The sequence below is a fragment of the Tamandua tetradactyla genome, chromosome 15, assembly GCF_023851605.1.
Source record: "Tamandua tetradactyla isolate mTamTet1 chromosome 15, mTamTet1.pri, whole genome shotgun sequence".
Taxonomy (NCBI): Eukaryota; Metazoa; Chordata; class Mammalia; order Pilosa; family Myrmecophagidae; genus Tamandua; species Tamandua tetradactyla.
Window position 1 is genome coordinate 82,506,798 of NC_135341.1, and position 18,219 is coordinate 82,525,016.

Here is an 18,219-nt window from a genome sequence, read left to right on the forward strand (position 1 = left end):
TAATTACATTACAATGAGGTAGTATTGTGCTGTCCATTTTTGAGTTTTTGTATCCAGTCCTATTGCACAGTCTGTATCCCTTCAGCTCCAATTACCCATTGTCTTACCCTGTTTCTAACTCCTGATGGTCTCTGTTACCAATGACATATTCCAAGTTTATTCTCTAATGTCGGTTCACATCAGTGGGACCATACAGTATTTGTCCTTTAGTTTTTGGCTAGTCTCACTCAGCATAATGTTCTCTAGGTCCATCCATGTTATTACATGCTTCATTAGTTTATCCTGTCTTAAAGCTGCATAATATTCCATCGTATGTATATACCACAGTTTATTTAGCCATTCTTCTGTTGATGGACATTTTGGCTGTTTCCATCTCTTTGCAATTGTAAATAACGCTGCTATAAACATTGGTGTGCAAATGTCTGTTTGTGTCTTTGCCCTTAAGTCCTTTGAGTAGATACCTAGTAATAGTATTGCTGGGTCGTATGGCAATTCTATATTCAGCTTTTTGAGGAACTGCCAAACTGCCTTCCACAGTGGTTGCACCATTTGACATTCCCACCAACAGTGGATAAGTGTGCCTCTTTCTCCACATCCTCTCCAGCACTTGTCATTTTTTGTTTTGTTGATAATGGCCATTCTGGTGGGTGTGAGATGATATCTCATTGTGGTTTTGATTTGCATTTCTCTAATGGCCAGGGACATTGAGCATCTCTTCATGTGCCTTTTGGCCATTTGTATTTCCTCTTCTGAGAGGTGTCTGTTCAAGTCCTTTTCCCATTTTGTAATTGGGTTGGCTGTCTTTTTGTTGTTGAGTTGAACAATCTCTTTATAAATTCTGGATACTAGACCTTTATCTGATATGTCGTTTCCAAATATTGTCTCCCATCGTGTAGGCTGTCTTTCTACTTTCTTGATGAAGTTCTTTGATGCACAAAAGTGTTTAATTTTGAGGAGTTCCCATTTATTGCTTTCTTTCTTCAGTGCTCTTGCTTTAGGTGTAAGGTCCATAAAACCGCCTCCAATTGTAAGATTCATAAGATATCTCCCTACATTTTCCTCTAACTGTTTTATGGTCTTACACCTCATCTTTAGATCTTTGATCCATTTTGAGTTAACTTTTGTATAGGGTGTGAGATACGGGTCCTCTTTCATTCTTTTGCATATGGCTATCCAGTTCTCTAGGCACCATTTATTGAAGAGACTGTTCTGTCCCAGGTGAGTTGGCTTGACTGCCTTATCAAAGATCAAATGTCCATAGATGAGAGGGTCTATATCTGAGCACTCTATTCGATTCCATTGGTCGATATATCTATCTTTATGCCAGTACCATGCTGTTTTGACCACTGTGGCTTCATAATATGCCTTAAAGTCCGGCAGCGTGAGACCTCCAGCTTCGTTTTTTTTCCTCAAGATACTTTTAGCAATTTGGGGCACCCTGCCCTTCCAGATAAATTTGCTTATTGGTTTTTCTATTTCTGAAAAGTAAGTTGTTGGGATTTTGATTGGTATTGCGTTGAATCTGTAAATCAATTTAGGTAGGATTGACATCTTAACTATATTTAGTCTTCCAATCCATGAACATGGTATGCCCTTCCATCTATTTAGGTCTTCTGTGATTTCTTTTAACAGTTTTTTGTAGTTTTCTTTGTATAGGTCTTTTGTCTCTTCAGTTAAATTTATTCCTAAGTATTTTATTCTTTTAGTTGCAATTGTAACTGGAGTTCGTTTCTTGATTTCCCCCTCAGCTTGTTCATTGCTAGTGTATAGAAACACTACAGATTTTTGAATGTTGATCTTGTAACCTGCTACTTTGCTGTACTCATTTATTAGCTCTAGTAGTTTTGTTGTGGATTTTTCTGGGTTTTTGACGTACAGTATCATATCGTCTGCAAACAGTGATAGTTTTACTTCTTCCTTTCCAATTTTGATGCCTTGTATTTCTTTTTCTTGTCTAATTGCTCTGGCTAGAACCTACAACATGATGTTGAATAATAGTGGTGAGAATGGACATCCTTGTCTTGTTTCTGATCTTAGGGGGAAAGTTTTCAATTTTTCCCCATTGAGGATGATATTAGCTGTGGGTTTTTCATATATTCCCTCTATCATTTTAAGGAAGTTCCCTTGTATTACTATCCTTTGAAGTGTTTCCAACAGGAAAGGATGTTGAATCTTGTCAAATGCCTTCTCTGCATCAACTGAGATGATCATGTGATTTTTCTGCTTTGATTTGTTGATATGGTGTATTACATTAATTGATTTTCTTATGTTTAGTCATCCTTGCATACCTGGGATGAATCCTACTTGGTCATGATGCATAATTCTTTTAATGTGTTGCTGGATTTGATTTGCTAGTATTTTGTTGAGGATTTTTGCATCTATATTCATTAGAGAGATTGGTCTGTAGTTTTCTTTTTTTGTAATATCTTTGCCTGGTTTTGGTATGAGGGTGATGTTGGCTTCATAGAATGAATTAGGTAGCTTTCCCTCCACTTCAATTTTTTAAGAGTTTGAGCAGAGTTGGTACTAATTCTTTCTGGAATGTTTGGTAGAATTCACATGTGAAGCCGTCTGGTCCTGGACTTTTCTTTTTGGGAAGCTTTTGAATGACTGATTCAATTTCTTTACTTGTGATTGGTTTGTTGAGGTCATCTATTTCTTCTTGAGTCAAAGTCGGTTGTTCATGCCTTTCTAGGAACCTGTCCATTTCATCTACATTGTTGTATTTATTAGCGTAAAGTTGTTCATAGTATCCTGTTATTACCTCCTTTATTTCTGTGAGGTCAGTGGTTATGTCGCCTCTTCCATTTCTGATCTTATTCATTTGCGTCCTCTCTCTTCTTCTTTTTGTCAATCTTGCTAAGGGCCCATCAATCTTATTGATTTTCTCATAGAACCAACTTCTGGTCTTACTGATTTTCTCTATTGTTTTCATGTTTTCAATTTCATTTATTTCTGCTCTAATCTTTGTTATTTCTTTCCTTTTGCTTGCTTTGGGGTTAGTTTGCTGTTCTTTCTCCAGTTCTTCCAAGTGGACAGTTAATTCCCGATTTTTTGCCATTTCTTCTTTTCTGATATAGGCATTTAGGGCAATAAATTTCCCTCTTAGCACTGCCTTTGCTGTGTCCCGTAGTTTTTGATATGTTGTGTTTTCATTTTCATTCGCCTCGAGATATTTACTAATTTCTCTTGTAATTTCTTCCTTGACCCACTCGTTTAAGAGTGTGTTGTTGAGCCTCCACGTATTTGTGAATTTTCTCGCACTCTGCCTATTATTTCAAACTTCATTCCTTTATGATCCGAGAAAGTGTTGTGTATGATTTCAATCTTTTTAAATTTGTTGAGACTTGCTTTGTGACCCAAGATATGGTCTATCTTTGAGAATGATCCATGAGCACTTGAGAAAAAGGTGTATCCTGCTGTTGTGGGGTGTAATGTCCTATAAATGTCTGTTAAGTCTAGCTCATTTATTGTACTATTCAAATTCTCTGTTTCTTTATTGATCCTCTGTCTAGACGTTCTGTCCATTGATGACAGTGGGGAATTGAAGTCTCCAACTATTATGGTAGATGTGTCTATTTCCCTTTTCAGTGTTTGCAGTGTATTCCTCACGTATTTTGGGGCATTCTGATTCGGTGCGTAAATATTTATGATTGTTATGTCTTCTTGTTTAATTGTTCCTTTTATTAGTAGATAGTATCCTTCTTTGTCTCTTTTAACTGTTTTACATTTGAAGTCTAATTTGTTGGATATTAGTATAGCTACTCCTGTTCTTTTCTGGTTGTTATTTGCATGAAATATCTTTTCCCAACCTTTCACTTTCAACCTATGTTTATCTTTGGGTCTAAGATGTGTTTCCTGTAGACAGCATATAGAAGGATCCTGTTTTTTAATTCATTCTGCCAGTCTATGTCTTTTGATTGGGGAATTCAGTCCATTAACATTTAGTGTTATTACTGTTTGGGTAATACTTTCCTCTACCATTTTGCCTTTTGTATTATATATATCATATCTGATTTTCCTTCTTTCTACACTCTTCATATCTCTCTCTTCTGTCTTTTCATATCTGACTCTAGCGCTCCCTTTAGTATTTCTTGCAGAGCTGGTCTCTTGGTCACCAATTCTCTCAGTGACTTTTTGTCTGAGAATGTTTTAATTTCTCCCTCATTTTTGAAGGACAATTTTTCTGGATATAGAAGTCTTGGTTGGCAGTTTTTCTCTTTCAGTAATTTAAATATATCATCCCACTGTCTTCTTGCTTCCATGGTTTCTGCTGAGAAATCTACACATAATCTTATTGGGCTTCCCTTGTATGTGATGGATTGTTTTTCTCTTGCTGCTTTCAAGATCCTCTCTTTCTCTTTGACCTCTGACATTCTAACTAGTAAGTGTCTTGGAGAACGCCTACTTGGATCTATTCTCTTTGGGATGCGCTGCACTTCTTGGTTCTGTAGTTTTAGGTTTTTCACAGAGTTGGGAAATTTTCAGTGATAATTTCTTCCATTAGTTTTTCTCCTCCTTTTCCCTTCTCTTCTCCTTCTGGGACACCCACAACATGTATATTTGTGCGCTCATATTATCATTCAATTCCCTGAGCCCCTGCTCAAATTTTTCCATTCTTTCCCCTATAGGTTCTGTTTCTTTTTGGATTTCAGATGTTCCATCCTCCAGTTCACTAATTCTAACCTCTGTCTCTTGAAATCTACCATTGTAGGTTTCCATTGTTTTTTTCATCTCTTCTACTGTATCTTTCATTCCCATAAGTTCTGTGATTTGTTTTTTCAGACTTTCCATTTCTTCTTTTTGTTCATCCCATGCCTTCTTCATGTCCTCCCTCAATTTATTGATTTGGTTTTTGAAGAGGTTTTCCATTTCTGTTCGTATATTCAGAATTAGTTGTTTCAGCTCCTGTATCTCATTTGAGCTATTGGTTTGTTCCTTTGACTGGGCCATATCTTCAATTTTCCTGGTGTGATTTGTTATTTTTTGTTGGCGTCTGGACATTTAATCAGATTTCCCTGAGTGTGGGACCCAGCAGGTTGAAAGACTTTCCTGTGAAGTCTCTGGGCTCTGTTTTTCTTATCCTGCCCAGTATGTGGTGCCTGTCTGTCTGCGGATCCCACCAGCAAAAGATGTTGTGGCTCCTTTAACTTTGGAAGACTCTCGCTGCTGGGTGTGTGGTGGAGACAGAGGAAAGGTTGTAGGTTGGTTTTAATGGCTTCAAATTGTGAAGTCCTGGGATCTGAATTCCTTGTGAGAGGGATTCCACCTGAGTTGCATTTCACCCCTCCTGCGGAGAAGGTTCAGGTGGTAGAGAGCCCTGAAAGCAGCCTGTTTCTGCGTTTGGGGCAGTTGCAACCTGTGTAATCCCAGCGCTGAGCCCAGAGACAACCAAGCCTCCATAGAAACAGCTGCAGAAGGCTCTGTTTCGCCTCCTTTCCTCTTTTTCAGTTAGCCCAATAGGCGCCTTCCACCTTGATCAGTTTCGCCTGAGCTGAGGGCCTATTTTTAGTAGTCAGAAGTTGTTCATTAATGCCACTATTGGTGTTAGATTGGACTCAGTCTCTACTACTGTTGTAGACACTTTCCCTTCCCTCTGGGAAGTCGCCTGTGGGGGAGGGGCGCCAACCACCATGGCTTGGGGAACTGCTGATCCGAGGCTCCCAGCCTGCCCGGGAAGCCGTGTGTGGGGGAGGGGAGCCGGTCGACAGCCGCTGTGGCTTGGGGAACTGCTGATCCAAGGCTCCCAGCCGGCCCGGGAAGCCACGTGTGGGAGGGTCGCCAGCGGCCGCCGCGGCTTGGGGAACTGCTGATCTGAGGCTCCCAGCCGGCCTGGGAAGCTGCGTGTGTGTGGGGGGGGCGCCGGTCGCTGCGGCTTGGGAAACCACTGATCCGAGGCTCCCAGCCAGCCCGGGAAGCCACATGTGTGGGAGGGGCGCCGGTCGCCGGCCGCTGCGGCTTGGGGAACCGCCGATCCGAGGCTCCCAGCTGGCCCGGGAAGCTGCGTGTGTGGGAGGGGCTCCGGTTGTTGGCTGCCGAGGCTTGGGGAACCACTGATCCAAGGCTCCCAGCCGGCCCAGGAAGCCGCGTGTGGGGGAGGGGCGCAGGCCGCCGTGGCTTGGGGAACCGCTGATCCGAAGCTCCCAGCCCGCCCGGGAAGCCGCCCGTGAGTGAGGGGCACTGGCCGCCAGTCGCCGTGGCTTGGGGAACTCGTCTCTCCGAGTCTCTCAGCCGGACCGGGAAGGAGGGAGGGAAGGGCGCCGGCCACCAGCCGCCGCAGCCTGGGGAAGCGCGCGCCGCTCGGGGACCTCACCGCAGCAGAGTCTCGTAGCCAGTCCAGCTGTTCCAGATTGGGTACATTGTGTGTCCGGTCTCTGTCATGGCTCTGGGAGCTGTTCTGTACTGTTTCTAGTTTTTTAGTAGTTGTTCTAGAGGAGGAACTAAGACGCGCGCACCTTACTAAGCCGCCATCTTCTCCAGAAGTCCCGGTCAACTAATTTTTGACAAGCCCCCAAATCCACTAAACTGGGTCAAAATAGTCTCTTCAATAAATGGGGCTGGGAGAGCTGGATATCCAAATCTAAAGGAATGAAAGAGGATCCCTACCTCACATCCTATTCAAAAATGAATTCCAGGTGGATCAAAGACCTAATTATAAGATCCTGTACCATAAATCTAGAAGAGAATAAAGAGAACCATCTTCAAGAGCTAATGATAGGAGGTAGCTTCTTAGACCTTACACCCAAAGCATAAGCAATGAAAGAAAAAAAAGTAGATAAATGGGAACTCCTTAAAATTGAACATTTCTGTGCTTCAAAGGACTTTGTCAAAAGGGCAAAGAGGCAGCCAACTCAATAGGATAGAATATTTGGTAACCATATATCTAATAAGGGTTTGATAGCTAGTATTATTACATAAAGAAAACCTATAACTCAATGATAAAAGGATAAACAACCCCATTATAAAATGGGCAAAAGGTATGAATAGACAAATGGATAAAAAACACATGAAAAGATTTTCATCTTCATCAGCTATTAGGCAAATGCAAATTGCAAATCAAAACCATAATGAGATATCATCTCACACCTATAAGAATTGCTGCTATTAAACAAGTGAGTAACTATAAATGTTGGAGAAGATGTAGAAAAAACAGAACACTTATTCACTGCTGGTGGAAATGTAAAATGGTATAAATGCTATGAAACACAGTTTGGCAGTTCCTCAGAACACTAAATATTGAGTTACCCTATGACCTGCCAATTCCACTACTCAGAATATACCCAGAAGATGTGAAAACAGGAACATGAACAGATATTAGCACACTGATGTTGACAGTGGCATTATAAACAATTGCCAAAAGAAGGAAAAAATCTAAGTGTCCATCAAAAGATGAATGGATAAATAAAATGTGGTATATACATATGATGGAATATAATACAGCAGTAAGAAGCAATGAGGTCCTGAAGCATGCAACATGGATGAACCTTGAGGATGTAATGTTGAGTGAAATAAGTGTGACACAAATGGACAGACATTCACTAATATGAAGTAATTAGAATGGATAAACTTAGAATCTTAAAATGTAGAATTATAGGGTACTTGCAGATTGACAGAAGCTAGAGAAGGCAGAGCGATTACCTAATATGTACAGAATTATTAATGAGGTTCAACTTAAATGTTTCTGGAATGGATAGAGGTGATGGTAGCTCATTATTCGGGTTGCAAGTAATAGTGCTATATTATAAGTGAATTTAGTTGAAAGGGGTTGTTTAGAGTCATGTATGTCAATGATGAACACTACAAATATAAATAAATAAGTTCTTGAATGAACTACAAATGTACAACACTTACATAAAGAATTAACAAATAGAGTGGTATATGGAGAAAAATTACCTATTGTAAGCTACAGACTATAGTTAACAGTAACACCTTACTGTTCTTTCATTAGAAGTACCAGGAGGGGTCAATAATGGGGGCGATAAGGAATATGAGCTGTTTTGGGTTTTCCTTTTTTGTGTCTATCTGATATTTTTTTATTGGAACAATGAAAATAGTCTAAAATTGATTGTGTTGATGATTGCACAACTAAGTGATGATACTGTGAGAAAATGATTGTATACTTTTGAATATATCTCAATAATGCAGATTCATAAAAGCATACCATTAACAGTTTAGAAAGAATCTGTTAAAATTAGGTTCTCAGGTAAATGTATGCCTCACAAAAAAACATTATATATTAATCATCCCAAATCTGGACTTTTAGAGTAATCCTTCTGAAATAGTAATAGACAAAATACAAGCTAGAAGAAGAGCTTGTCCTTTATATTTTGGTCTTGAATTTTTTTGAATTTTTTTTATGGTAACATATATACAACATGAAGTGTACAATTTTAAGTTTGCAGTTCAGTGGCATTAATTATAATGTGCTATCACCATCTATTACCCAAACTTGGAAAAAAAAAACAACTCTGTATCCATTAAGCAATAACTCCCCATTCTCCCTTCCCCCAGCCCCTGGTAACTTGTACTCTACTTTTTGTATCTATGCATTTTCTTATTCTAGATATTTTCTATAAGTGGAATCATAATCATACAATATTTGTCTATTGCATGTCTTATTTTACTTAATGTTTAAAAGGTTCATCCATGTTGCAGCATGTACCAGCACATTTATTTTTCTGGTTGAATAATATTAAATTGTATTGAATATTTATAATAGTAGCTTTGAGATATAATTCACATAACATAAAATTCACCTTCTTCAAGTATATGAATCAGTAATTTTTAGTATATTCTCAGAGATGTGCAACTATCACTACTATCTAATTTCAGAATATTTTATCACCCCCAAAAGAAACCCCTTACACATTCACAATCACTTCCCATTTCCCCTCTTATTCCTAGGAACCTCTAATCTATTTTGTGTCTCTTCAGATTTGCCTACTCTGGGCATTTCCTACAAATGGAATTATAAAGTAAGTGGTCTTTTGTGACTGGCATCTTTCACTTGGCATGTTTTCAAGGTTCATCTATGTTGAATCTTGGACAATATATCTCTAGGCAGGTTTCTGATGTAAAATTAATTCTACTTAATCTTTATAATAGCCTATTTAATTTTTTGTCTTAGAAATGTATTAATCTATTTTAAACTGTGCACAAGGACGGGACTACTGGAAGTTTAGAATTCTAAGACTGATCAATCAACAAACAAATATTACTGAGCATCCATCAAGCGTATGGCATGGTGCTTGACCTCGAGAACAGCACTGTCCCAAAAAGTGTAATGCAAGCCACAGTAACTTTAAATTATCTAGTAGCCATATTTCAAAGGTTAAAAGAAATAGATGACATTAACTTTATTAAATTTTATTTAATCCAACATTATCATTTCAATATTTTACATTTTTTTCTTTTTTTCAAACCAACTCTTTGAAATCCAGTATGTATTCTACAATTACAGTATATCTCAATTGGTGCTAGCCACATTTCAAGTAATCAACAACTTCATATGAAGCTTCAAAGACCTTCATGCATAAGTTTTCAACTGGATCTTGATTCTGGTATAAGGTAAATCTCTAAAGTACTGCCTAAAACCTACAAGTCATTACAGTGGCAGTGCTACTAATTTCCTCTTGGGGGGTCCTTAATATATTCTAATCATAAAGCAATTCTTTGTCTTTTTCAACTCAGAAAACTACACAATAGCAAGTAACTCAATACCACTGTAAAACTTTTCTTGAGGGCTATGATCAGACTGATCCCTTTCTCTTCCAGATTAGCTTTTATTTAAATTTAATTTCCTATTTTTGAGTATGTTTTATCTCTCCAGCTAGTCTGAATCGTATTTGCATTTTCTGATGCAAATACAATGCCTTGAACAATCAATAACTCCATTTATTTAAATTCTTTCATTTCCCTCTTTTCCTTTCTCTTGGGATCGCTGGGGTGTTTTCTAAACCAGTTGAGCTCTCTTGTTAGGAGAATCCCCTGACAAGAAATGATTGGGAAAATGCCATTATTTACACAACTAACACTAATTATTTCATCCTGTTCTGAGACACAAGACTGAAGGAACTCAGGCCTGTAAAATATGTATATTAATTGACACAGTCACTCAGTTGAAATGTCTATTTATTATATAGCTCTGTTTGAGCCCTATATAAAAAGGGAAGGAGAAATTAGGCTGAATGTGAAGATTCTTTCATCAGTCACAAGTATGCTTTCATTAAATTTTTAAAAAAAATTTCTTATCATCCCACTTTTTGTTTTCTTGATATACATATTCTGCTTCATTCTTTTAACAAATATTAACTGAGCACTCATGCATCAGGAAGATCCATGCAATATATGAAAGAACAAAAAAGACAATCTCTGTCTTCATAGAGCTAACACATTCTTAAAGATGTCGTCTACATAATTTATATTTCATGTAATAAGCCTTCTTTTCACAAATGCTATTTAATGAATCTCATCTTCATTAACAGAGGCAGCACTATATATATATATATATATATTAGATATTCAAAGGCATGGAAGTTACATATTACTCACTTTCAGTGAATGAGTCAGCAGAAACTGAGCAAACCTAATGATTTACAATAGAGAATACACAATAACTCTATAAATGAGATGTTATATTTTCCATTGATACATAAGATAGGTGAGTATGACTGGCTGCTATCTGATTATTATCTGATCTAGAGATTAGACAAATGTGGAGACATGCTCAGTTCTGACAAAACAAAAATAATTAAAAATATGGAGAGAGAGAAACTATCCCAATTAAAATGAAATGAAAGCCTACAGGATCTAAAAAGCAAATGAATAAAATATAATGATAAATCAATGATTTTGGACTTATAATGTATAAATATCTAATTTGTGACAAGAAGTACATAAAAATGGGGGAGTGTAGGGGTACAGGAAAGTAGTGAGTTATGCTATTGAAGTTAGTTTGGTATTTAGGATGTTAAAGGAGGGAGAAAGGGGAGTTCATGCATAATGGGTGCAGGGTTTCTCTTTGGGGTGATGGGAAAGTTCTGGTAATGGATGGCAGTGAAAGAAGCACAATATTGTGAGTATGATTAATCCCACTGAATTATATGTTTGGGATTGCTGAGATGGGAAAGTTCATGTTGTATATATGTTTATATGCTCAAAAAACAGAAAGATAGAGATTAAAAAGGCAAGAAGAACTAAAGGCAACACAAATTCCAAGACTGGATCTAATAGTGGAGGAACAGATGCCCCAAAATACATTATTGGGACATACTAAAAAAAAAAAACAAAAAAACTGGAGCATAGACTGTAAATCTTATATCAATGTTAAATTTCTTGAATGTGTTAATTGCACTTAAGGTGGTTACATAAGTGCATACCCTTGTTCTTGGGAAATGTACATGGAAGTATAATGTGTTCAAGGAGCATGATGTATACAACCTACTCTCAAATGTTGAGAAAATAGATAGACAGACAGATGGGTAGACAGAATGACATGGCAAATGTGGCAAAACGTTAAAAGTTGGTGGATCTGGGTATCTGGGTAGGGGATATGCTAGAGGTCTCTGTATGGGATTGGTATTATTTCTGTAACTGTCCTGTAAGTTTGAAATTATTTCAAAATAAAAATTAAAAAAAAATGAAGTCAAGGATAAGGCATAACACCTGAAGGGTATAATAGCCAGGAAAATCTGTAGCATGGGCATACCAATGGTAGGGAGATGAATGTAGAACAGGGGAGGGCCTGGAAATACAAAAGTGAATCCACTACAGATTTTCAAACAGGCAATGGGCCTGCAAAATGTTTTCTTTGATAGGACTTCAGAGGAGGTAAAGCCTACAATAATGATGACATCAAGTAGGTAGTACTTGAAGTAGATATGTAAGGAATTGTGGGAAGATGTTAGAGTAGGAAGATCCAGGAATCAGTCCCACCATGTGAACTATTAAATAGGCAGGAAATGTCTGAATCATGTACTTCAAAACTTTGGAGTCCAGTGGAACACTCCAGAGCATCCAGGGAAGTGCAGAAAAAAGGAGGCTGATAAATTGTGGCAAATAAAATGAAAGGCTCTCTGCCTATGATGGTTACTGTTGTCCATCATGCAGGCAACAATGGAGTCCAGTACCTGGCATAGTTTCTGGTGCCAGAGGAATATAGAAACCTCGTTTTCCAAGATCTGAGGTGGCAGGGAGGTGATAGACATGAGGTCCGATCACTGATCACTGCTTTTGGTTAGCCACTTCGGATTGATGGAGGCCGGACTCTATCACAATGATTGTTCCAACCTGCCCAGGACAAAGGAGGCAGTGGAGAATTATAGACAGCATGCCTCCTCAGAAGTGAGGAGGACAGCTGACAGGATGCATTTGGTGGGCAGGCCAAGGTCAAGAAAGTATAGCCTTGGGGAGAGTTGGAAGAAGTCCCTGGTGCCCTTCCTGGCCCCTCACTCATCCCTTCCCCATGGCAGTTTGAAGCTGACTTGCACTCCTTTAGTGGGTCACTGGCCTTGTCCAAGTAGGAAAGACTTGGAAAATTCCTCTCTGGCCCGTTGCCCTCCCAGAATTTGTTCTCCAGACAAAATCAGTTTCAGACAGAGAAAGCAGTGTAAGACACAATTGAGGTATATGGCCTGGAAAAGGCATACCTGTTTTAAGTTCTGTAGTGGAACACCCTGAAGAGAGAAGGTTTGTTTACTGGGAAGTAGAGGGGCATTCAAATTCCTCTAAACAGGGGAACCGCTAAGGCCACTAGCAAGCATGAGGCTTGAACAAGGCAAAGGCACACACACACACACACACACACACACACACACACACACACACACACACACACACACACACAACAGGGAGAACCCTGTAGTTTACATATGCCTTGGATTTACTTTCCTGAAAGGAAGGTTGAACTCTGATGGATAACACCAGCCAATGCAAAACAAATTTGCAGAGATGGGGAAAAGTGTTTCTAACCTAGGTTTGCTCAGCTTTGTTAGCAACAGATACTCAAGAAAATCTCTGTCATATCACTAGCTGTACATAAACTCAAGAAACAGACATCTCAGAAAATAAATCCCACAGTTCACATTTTAAAATATTAAAACGTACAGTATACAACACAAGATCACAAGATAAAGAAACAAGAAATGATGGCCCATCCAAAGGAAGAGGACAACAAATCAGAAAACATCAAAGAAGACCAGACTACAGACATAACCAACAAAGACTTTTTAAAAATGATCTTTATAATGTGCTCAAGGAGATGAAGGAAAATATAGGAAAGAATGAAAGGTTATCAGAAAAATAACAAAAGAATAATATGAGAATCTCAATAAAGAATTAGATACTTTTAATATTTCAGCCTTCTAGCCTCCTATATTTTGGAGCAGTTAGAAGGCAAAAAATCTGAGAGGATCATATGGTAGTCCATGACAAACTCTGGAATGTCCTGTGACTATGTGCTGAAGAATACTCTGAAAACTATTGCTTTTTTATTTCCCTGCTTTGTATATATGTTATACTACACAATAAAAAAGTTTTTTTTTAAGTGAAAAAAAAAGAATTAGATATTTTTTAAAAAGGAACCAGACAGAAATACTGGGGTTGAGGAAAAATTCCAAGAAGGTTTCAATAGCAGATTGGAGCTGGCAGAAGAAATAATCAGTGAATTCAGAGGCAAAACAACAGAAATGAGTCAGGCTGAGGAGCAGAAAGAAAAGAGAATTATAGAAAGCAAAAAGAGCCTACAAGACCTGGAGACATCAAACATGCCAATATATGCAATATGAGAATCCCAGCAAGAAAAGAAAGAAAGAAAGGGGCAGAAGGAATATTCAATGAAATAACAACATAGCACTTCTCAAATTTAGCAAAAGATGGGAATATGCACATTCAAGAAGCCCAGAGATACCAAATAGGATAAAATTAAAGAGAAATATGCCTTGTCACATAAAAATCAAACTGTTGAATGCAAAAGACAAGGTGAGAGCTCTGAAAGCTGCAAGAGAAAAGCAACATGCTATGTATAAGGGAGTCCGAATTAGATTGAGTGCCAATTTCTCATCAGAAACCATGGAGGCAAGAAGACAGTGGGTTGAAATATTTTAAGTCCTGAGAGAAAACAGTGGTCAACCAAGAATTTTATATCCAGCAAGAACTTTCTTTCAAAAACGAGGGAGAAATTAAGACATTCCCAGATAAACAAAAGCTGAGGGAGGTCATCACCATTAGACTGGTCCTACAAGCAATGCAAAAGGGAATTCTTCAGACTGAAAAGAGAGGACACTACAGCAATAAAAAGAAATAAAAACTTCTGGTAAAGGTAACCATATGGGTAAATATAAATGCCAGTACTATTGTATTGTACTTTTTGGTATGTAACTCCACTTCCTACTTCCTCCAGGTACTAAAAAGTAGATGCATAAAAAGTAATGATATATCTATAGTTTTGGATATATGACAGAAAAAGATTTAATTTGTGACAACTACCAGAATAGGTGGTGGCATAGAGGGGTACTGGAAAAGTGTATGTATATGCTATTGAAGTCAAGTTGATATCAAATCAAATATGACTGTTATATATTTAGGATGTAAATTTTAACCCCATGGTAACTCACAAGGAAAATATATGAAAAATATATTACAGAGAGAAGAAGGGAATCAAAATGGTACCAAAAAAATTCAGATGAGTATGAAATTAATGGAAGAATTGAGGGTTAAAAAAAGTATAAAGCTTATAAAGACAGAACAGCAAAATGGCAGAAGAAAGTCCTCTATCATCAGTAGTGACTTTAAATGTAAATGGATTAAGTTCTCCAGTCAAAAGACAGAGATTGGCAGACTGAATAAAAAAGCATGACCCAACTATATGCTGTTTATAAGGGAGACACTTTAAATTCAAAGACACAAGTAGGCTGAAAGTGAAAGGATAGAAAAAATTTACCATACAGGTTATTAACCAAAAAAGAGCTGGAGTACCTATGCTAATAGCAGATACATTTGACATTAAGTCATGAAGTGTTACAAGAGGCAATGATGGTCTTTATATACTAATAAAGATGTCATTTCAACAAGAAGATGTAACGGTTATGAATACATATGCAACTAATAGCAGAGACCCAAAATATAAGCAAAAACTTACAGATTTGAAGGGAGAAATAGATGATTCTATATTAATAGTAGAAGACTTTGTTATACTAGTTTCAATAAGGAACAGAACATTTAGACAGAAGAGCAATAAGGAAACACAGACATGAATGAAACTCTAGACCCACTAAACTTATCAGATGTATATTGAACACTTCAGGCAAAAACACCAGAATATACATTCTTCTCGAGTACACAAGGATCATTCTCCAGGATACACCATATCTTAGGTCATATAACAAGTCTTGATAAATTTAAAAATATTGAAATCATAAAACCGTATATCTCTAACTACAACGGAATGGCTAGAAATCAATTACAGAACGAGAAATGGAAAATTCACAAACATGTGGAAACTAAATAATGCATCCTTAAACAATTAATGGGTTAAAGAGGAAATCAAAAGGTCAATCAGAAACTACCTTAAGGTGAATGAAAATGAAAATACAACATAACAAAACTTATGGAATGCAGCAAAGGCAGTGCTGTGAGGGAAATTTATAGCTCTAAATTCTTATATTTAAAAATAAGAAAGATTTCAAATCAGAGATCTAACATCAAAATGGGAAGAATTACAAAAAGAGCAAACTGAATCCAAAGCAAGCAGAGGAAGGAAATAAAAAAGATTAAAGTATATGTAAATGAAATAGAGAATTTTTTTCTTTTTTTATTAATTTTTAAATTTTTAAAAAATATAACAAACACAAACATTCTTAACTTACAATCATTCCATTTTACATATATAATCAGTAATTCACAATATCTTCACATAGTTGCATATTCATCATCATGATCATTTCTTAGAACATTTGCATCAATTCAGAAAAAGAAATAAAAAGACAACAGAAAAAAATTCATACATACCATATTCCTTACCCCTCCCTTTCATAGATCTCTAGCATTTCAATCTAAATTTATTTTAACATTTGTTCCCCCTATTATTTATTTTTATTCCATATGTTTTACTTATCTGTTGATAAGGTAGATAAAAGGAGCATCAGACACAAGGTTTTCACAATCACACAGTCACCTTGTGAATGCTATATCATTATACAATCATCTTCAAGAAACATGGCTATAGGAACACAGCTCTGCATTTTCAGGCAGTTCCCTCCAGCTTTCAGGGAGTTCCCTCCAGCAAAATAGAGGATTTTAAAAAAAATACAAAGAATCAGCAAAGTCAAAAATCGGTTCTTTAAACAGAGGAATAAAACTGGCAACCTTTGGTTAAACTGACAAAAAGGGAAAGGATACAAATAAAATAAAAAATAAAAAAGGGGGACATTCCTGCCAACCCCACAGAAATAAAAAGGACTATAAGAGGATACTATGAACAACTGTATGCCAACAAATTAGATAAGTTAAATGAAATGGACAATTCCTAGAAATATACAAACTGCTTACACCGTATCAAAAAGAAAACGATCTCAACAAACCAATAACTAGTGAAGAGATTGAATCAATAATCAAAAACCTCCCAAAAAGGAAAAGCCCAGGACCAGATGGCTTCACAAGTGAATTTTACCAAACATTCCATGAAGAATTAGTATGAATTCTGTTCAAACTTTTGCAAAAAATTAAAGAGAAGGGAATACTAACGAATTCATTCAATGTGATGAATGAATAAAGAGAAATATATCACCTGAAAAGAAAATTAGAGACTATTACCTCTTACGAATTAAAATGTAAAAAATCCTCAACAAAATACTAGCAAACTGATTCCAACAGGACATCAAAAAGATTTATATGCCATACTTATATGGGATTTATCCCAGGTATGCAAGGGTAGCTCAATATAAGAAAATCAATTCATGTAATACACTACATTAACAGAATGAAAAAAAAAACACCTCATAATCATCTCAATTGATGCAGAAAAGGCATTTGTCAAAACCCAACTCTTTCTTGATAAAAACACTGAGAACAGGTTCAGTTCCCAGTGCCTGTACATGCCAAAAAACAAACAAACAAAAAACAAAACACTCAGAACACTAGGAATATATCAACATGATAAAGGTCATGTGAAAAATCCACAGCTAACATCATACTCAACAGTGAAAGACTGAAAGCTGTCCCTCTAAGATCTGGAACGAGACAAAGATAACCATTGTCACCACCGTTATTCACCATTGTACTGGATATTTTACCTAGAACAATTAGTCAAGAAAAAGAAATAAAAGGCATACAAATTGGAAAGGAAGATGTAAAGCTTTCCCTCTGATGATATGATCCTCTATACAGAAAATCTCCAAAGTCCACAACAAAGATAATAAATGAATTCAGCAAAGTGGCAGGGTACAAGATCAACACCTAATGATCAGTGCTATTTGTATACAAAAGCGCTAAACAATCAGAAGAAGAAATCAAGGAAAGAATTCCATTCATAATAGCAACTAAAAGAAAAGAATACCTAGATATAAATCTAACTAAGGATTTAAGGGACTCGTACACAAAGTCCAAAACATTGCTAAAAGAAATCAAAGAAGACATAACAGAAGTATATTCCATGCTCATAGATTGGAAGACTAAATATGTCTAAGATATCAATGCTACCCAAAGCAATTTACAGATTCAACACAATTCCAATAAAAATTCCAACAACCTTCTTCGCCAAAATGGAAAAGCCAATCATAAAATTTATATGTAAAGGTGAGGGGCCCCAAATAGTCAGAGCCATCTTGAAAAAGAAGAACAAAGTTGGAGCACTCACACTTTCTGATCCTAAAACTTGTTACAAAGCCACAGTAATCCAAGCAACATGGTACTAGCATAAGGACAGACATACAAACCACTGGAATCAAACTGAGAGCTCAGAAATCAACCCTCATATTTATGGCCAACTGATTTTTGACAAGGGGGCAAAGACCACTCAATTGGGAAAGAATAGTCTCTTCAACAAAAGGTGCAGGAAATTGGATTTCCATTTGCAAAAGAATAAAGGTGGAATCCTACTTCACATCTTATACAAAAATCAATCAAAATGGGTCAAAGACATTAATACAAGAGGCAGAACTCCTAGAAGAAAATGTCAGGAAGCATTTTAAGGACTTTGTGTTAAGCAAAGCTTGAACAGTAAAA

At 37.0% G+C, this 18,219-nt stretch overlaps 1 protein-coding gene across 3 annotated transcripts in view; it reads right to left on the bottom strand.

The window, feature by feature from the left end:
- Positions 1-18,219, bottom strand: part of CEP70 (centrosomal protein 70) — a 162,087-nt gene that overhangs the window by 28,447 nt on the left and 115,421 nt on the right. The gene's annotated exons all lie outside the window — the stretch shown is intronic.